Source organism: Lissotriton vulgaris, chromosome 11 (genome assembly GCF_964263255.1).
Source record: "Lissotriton vulgaris chromosome 11, aLisVul1.2, whole genome shotgun sequence".
Taxonomy (NCBI): Eukaryota; Metazoa; Chordata; class Amphibia; order Caudata; family Salamandridae; genus Lissotriton; species Lissotriton vulgaris.
Genome location: NC_141699.1, coordinates 1,098,098,206 through 1,098,104,205, shown reverse-complemented (window position 1 = coordinate 1,098,104,205; position 6,000 = coordinate 1,098,098,206).

Sequence of the window (6,000 nt, the reverse complement as noted above, 5' to 3'; positions counted from 1 at the left end):
AGTGGAGTTGTTGCCAGAGCAGAAAGGAGACAGGGGTGCTAATCCCAGTACGTTTGGTCCCCAAGATTGACAGCAGCCTTTGTCCGATCCTGAACCTGAGGGTCTTTTTTTTTTTTTGTTTGTTCTCCTCATATACCATTGTGGGAATTCTTGAAGGGAAACTGGGCATCACCTTCCGATTGGTCGACCTGATCCAGACCTGATGTTGAAGACCAAAATCGTAATGGTAGTGCCTGATTCCTCAAGTTGCCACTGCTTTCCAAATCCACTCCCATTCACACCGTAGCTGACACCCTGTGTTACTTGGGAGATAAGGGAACCAACAGGGCCCAGGATAAATCATAGGAAGACCTTTCACCTTTCACCGTTCACCTGTCATGCCAAGCCACTAGGGCCGCCCAGATTTTAACGAAACTTGTGGGGTCACATGCGATGTCAGACTTGCTGGTGAGAATAATATGCTTTAAACAATTCGAGAAGATAGGAGGGACTGGGTCTTTCCATGCTCTGCATATTTCGCGCCTTGCAAGAAGCATAACATAGAAGATAAATCTTGTGGAGGGATCATTCACATTATAGCCAAGGCACAACCCAAACAGAATAGTTCTAGTAGTGATTTCCAATGGTAGCTGAAGGATATCTTCCAGAAAGTCCGGGACCTTAACCCAATAGTTTCTTATCTCCGTACAAACATGTGGACATCGTCTGAGGCAGGATGTCTACATCTTGGGCAATAGTACTCTAAATTGGAAAATTTAACTCGTTTTTTGGGTGTTATATATGCCCTGTACATAGTATAAAAATGGTTTCGCTTCAATGTGGCGGGCTTAATCACTGCCTGCAAAATCGTAAAAGAGTCAGTCCATAGGACCTCAGTAATTCCGCTATCTAAATTAGATGCATTATCCCAGAGTTTTTGTAGCTCTGATTCTGTGATGTTCTCCGCATCTAACATAGCTGTATACCAGTACGAGATTTGATTTTTCCACCTCCCACTCCTAAAAATTAGATCAAATTTTGGATTGGGTTTATTGAGGTTCCATTGTCTCGTTGACCACCATCCGGACAACTGGTAGTATTTAAATCTGGTAAGTGTTCCCCCAGTCAAACTAGATAAGGCCTCCCAATTTAAAAGCTGCGAATCTTCCTGGAGGTCACCCCAGCATTCTAGCCCTGCTATCCTCAGAGGCCGAGATAGTTGGTCGTCAAGACAAGTAGGAGTTCCGGGGGAATCCCAAATAGGGGCCTGTGCTGTGTAATAGGGAATATCTAACCTCTTCCTGATAAATACCCAATTTCTTAAGGCTGCCCCAAGGGTCTTAAGTCTGACTTTTTTTTTTAAACTTCGGATCCCCATACTTAAAAAAATGGGCTTCACCCTGTGGTATGTATTGCAATAGTGCTTTAAATAATAAACCTAAAGACAATAAATATATTTTACCTGCCAGTAGTCTAACATTTTTAAAATGAAAAGCATTGCAGTAGACAAGTAGATCAGGAAAGGCCAGCCCTCCTGTTTTTAGAGTTCTCCTGAGCTTTTTCCAGGATATTCGCGGTGATCTTGAGTTCCAGATGAAAGATCCAAGTCTCCCTTGTAGCTTTTTAATGGATGGAGTGTGAAATGATAAAGGAATAGACGCGGACCAGCAGCAGCTAATCCTGGAGCTCCTCACCCCCTCCGAAATGAAACCAGAAAGAACGAACTGAGACCGAAGATTCTGGCGGCATTCGAACAAAACCTTCAAAAATACAAGAACAAGGAATTTACGAACTGAATACTTTTAACGCTCACCGATGTTCTGGCTTCTGAATCTTTCACGGACTGTCAGGCATTCGATCAGGCACACGATCCGCAGCCTGCTCTCTAGCTCTGAGGTCGGCTGGACAGGCCTTGCACCGGCAGCTCGTGCTTGGCGGCTACTCACAATGTCTCAGAAAAATCTGCCCCGCTCCCTCCCTTCTTTCCACGGGTACGGTAACGGCGGCAACGGCAGCAACTGCAGTAACCGGGGCAGCCGTGGCACCTCCTCCCCTCCCTTCCACGACAGGAGCTACGGAACTAGAAGTTATGCCTTCGGTCATTTCGACCCTCTCGGCTTCTGAGGCTTTGGGGAGTGAGACAGTGCTGGGCGGCATCAAAGAAAATCCATCTGCTGGGGTGCTGGCTGACAAAAGCACGGACAAAGACACAGAAAGAGCAGCTCCCGGTAAGCCGTTAATACGTCCTCCAATGATGACTGTTACCAATTCTTCACTGAAAAAAACTACGAAAAACTCTGTCAAGCAGAAAGCTAAGACGGGGGCTCTAGCGGGATGCCAGATATGTGGTGAGGGTGTTGAAATTGACGAGACCGATTGTGTAACTATCCCGGCTCATTCAATCGCTGTAGCAAGCACAATTGAAGGTACAGACGCCAATGGGGACCCGAACGATTTAGTAATGGTCAGCGACTCAAAGACACCAAAAAAAAAACCTTTAAACAAGATAATAAACGCAATAACAAACACCACGGGTTTTAATGAGGGCAAGATGCCTGACTCTATACAATCACCACCATCCATTTGCAACTCTGGACCAGCTCTCGTTGTTGCTGATGTAGCAGATGTAGCCACCAATAGCACAGGACTTTTAGGGGTATCGGAGACGAGGGGTCTCATGATGAATACGAAATGGAGACAGAAGAAGAGATCATTGACCCATCTGAAAACACAACGAAATCTCTGGCGACCAGAAGACGGAAACTCAAAACTAAAACTAAGACTAAAAGATGGGGGAAAGCTAATACTACCCTAAACCGACTGATCACTAATAAAATCTCGACTACTAAGAAAATCCTTATTGACAAAAGTCCTCTTAGAAAATGGATAGAGGCGAAGGGGCTGGTAAAGAGTATGACATTGAGATTATCGGGGACAAGCCCTACGGATCCTAACCCCACTTCGGGTCTTCCAGGCTGTCTTATTTCCCCAGAGAATAACGTCTTAAACAAACCACTTAATGCACCAACGAATGTAATATCTGAACAAGATACGACTTTTCCACCCCTGCCACAACTTAACACAGCAACTATAGCAACCAGTGGCTCACCTGTATCCACTGAGACAATGCTGATAGCCACAGACGGAGAAGGGGGAGATAGTACTAACTATATGTTTGCCAATAACAATACTTTAGCTTCGCCTATAGCTTCAACCTCGGCAACCATAGCCCTCTCCACGACTGATAACAATATTTCACCTCAAGATCTTGAAGAGGAAGACAAACAAGAACCTAATCCCTCCCAACTGGATATTATACTCCAAATCTTAACTAACCAACGCACAGAAGCACAAGAACATTACTTACAACTGCGTGAGGATAACAATAAACTCCAGACCCCTTTATCAGAACTGACCTCCAACTTCAGCGGGGTCTCACAAGATATTGAAGAGTTGCAGCATCGAGTTGCTGGCGTAGAAGAAGTAGCGTCACGAACACATGTAGTAGTAAATACACATGACACTCAGATAATGACGCTTCAACTAAAAGTCGAGGATTTGGAGAACCGGCAGAGAAGATCAAACCTGAGACTTTTTGTGGTGCCGGAAGGGTCGGAAGGCTCAGACCCGAGGGTGTTCCTTGTTGGCTTACTACAAAGAGCTTTTCCGGACTTAGCAGACTGGGACTGGGATTCACAAATCCAACGGGCACACCGTTTACCTCTAATTCAAAAGAACAAGGAGAGCAAATTCCCACGTCCTTTTCTCATTTTTTTGGCAACTTTTTACTGAGACAGGCCGTATGGCAGAAAGCTCGGCCTAACACACCTATAACTATAAGGAATTAATCACTATTTGTTCGGTCTGATCTCAGTAAAGCCACTATGGACAGACGTTGGGAACTACGTAAATGGATTAAAAATCATTAAAGACGGGCACACTCATTTTTTCAACGATCCCAGAGAAGCCAAACAATATTTATCAGGATTAAGTAAAAGCTAGACTTTAGATTTTTAAATAATTAGCTAGAAAAATGATTATTTCGACTATGCTGATACAATAGTCAAGGTTATGGAAACTAAGTCTCAAGAGATTTAAAGTTTATCGGAGGGGGTGGTGGTGGGGCTCTCCATGTAGTCTGATGCAGAAACTGCCTTTTCAACGGCAGCAGAAATTGAAGGGTGGTCCCTTCCCGCTGTGGGTAGGTGACAGGGTGGTGTAGGGAGGGAGCCTTCGGCTCTCCGCAGGGTGGGGGGGTTGGGGGGTGAAAAACGGAAAAAGGTGTTAGCAACCTGAGGGGAAAACACGCTACAAAAGATAAAAACATAAGTAAATTTTCATTTTTGTGTGGTTTAAGAACGAAAAAGAATTTCCACTGGTATACTATTATGTTGGTTGTTTTGCTTTTAAATGCATAAAATAAAGTGCCTTGCTTGGAACGTTGCGGGGCTAAATAGTAAAAACAAGCGACGCCTTGTGTCAGAAGAGCTGAGATTATACAACCCCCATCTTATGCTGCTTTCTAAAACGCACATAGCCGGCAAGGATAAAAAACTACTCTGTCGACTAGGCTATGATATTGTCAGCTGTTCTACTTTTGGGGCTTCAATTAGAGGGGTAGCAATCCTTAAAGATAAACGATTCAAAGTAGAAATTTTGCAAACTAATCATGATAAAGACGGTAGATGGGCTACAGCTCAAATGAGTATTGAAAATCGTAAATATGTAGTATGTGTGGTGTACGGCTCAAATCAGGACGAACCCAAGGTCTTCGACGATTTGAACGTAAAACTTCTAGACTGGGATGGGGAGCTTATTATAATGGGGGACTTTAACTACATCATGGATTATCAATTAGATGCCACTAGGCCATCTCCTCTGCAATTCCTTCTCCCATATCACCTGCTGGGTTGTTGAGCCGTTGTTATTCCTAAAGAAGTCCTCTGCCTGTGTCAACAAATCCAGCCTCACCCCCTCTTCTGATAGGAGGGCTCCATCCAGAGTCCACCTCCTCTGCAATTCCTTCTGGTTGAAGTGGATTACTAGCTCAACCGTCGAGTGATCTGACAGTATAGCAGGGATATAACAGACGAAGTCTACTAAGGCAAGGAGTGACTGATCTAAGAGGAAGAAATCGATTCTGGAGTGGTGTCCTTACCTACTACTATAAAATGAAAAATCCCTTTTAATGCATTTTCTCTTCCAGGGGATCCTCATCAATAGTCATAAGCATTAGAATATTCCCGCCCATGCACGGGACCCCGGAAACACTATATTATATGTGCCCCACATGGATATACTTATATATATATATATATATATATATATATATATATATATATATATATATATATATATGAACAAACCAATCTTCAAAAAAACCACACTCCAGTGGACATGAAGACACGGACCCAATGGTTGCAGGCAAGGAGATTTTATTTCAAACCTCTCCGGTGCATACATATATATATATATTCAAAAGTTCCAAAATTACAAGTGCTCTTAGTCCGCAAAATAACGCAACACTACTGCAATCTCCAAGGGTGTTTATTTAAACTAACAACATGTTTCGCCTCTAGTTACAGGGTTAGAGTGGAACTTTTTTACAACAAATAATGAGCTTTGGGTATTTCCTTTTCAGATTGGAATATAACACACATCATGGACTAGAACAAATAGAAAAAATGGGTACAAGAGCCTACTCTAAGAAAATAAGAAAACTGAAAGAATAATCTATATGGACTATATGTGAGATTTTGGTTGGAACACATACATTTTTGGAATTAGGGATCAACTATTAACCCACTTGGGCATTTAGGCTATTAATTTCAACTTGTAACTATATGATCTCTTGTTATGCGATGAATTTCTTATAGACAAATAATCTATTGATTATGGCTAATGTTGCACTGGGCAATTGTAATATGAAAATGAGTTTATTTTTCCTTGTTAGATCATGCATTTTATAAAAATGTGCCTTCTAGCTCGTGCTAACATGATCAAAATTTAGGCACTTCCGAA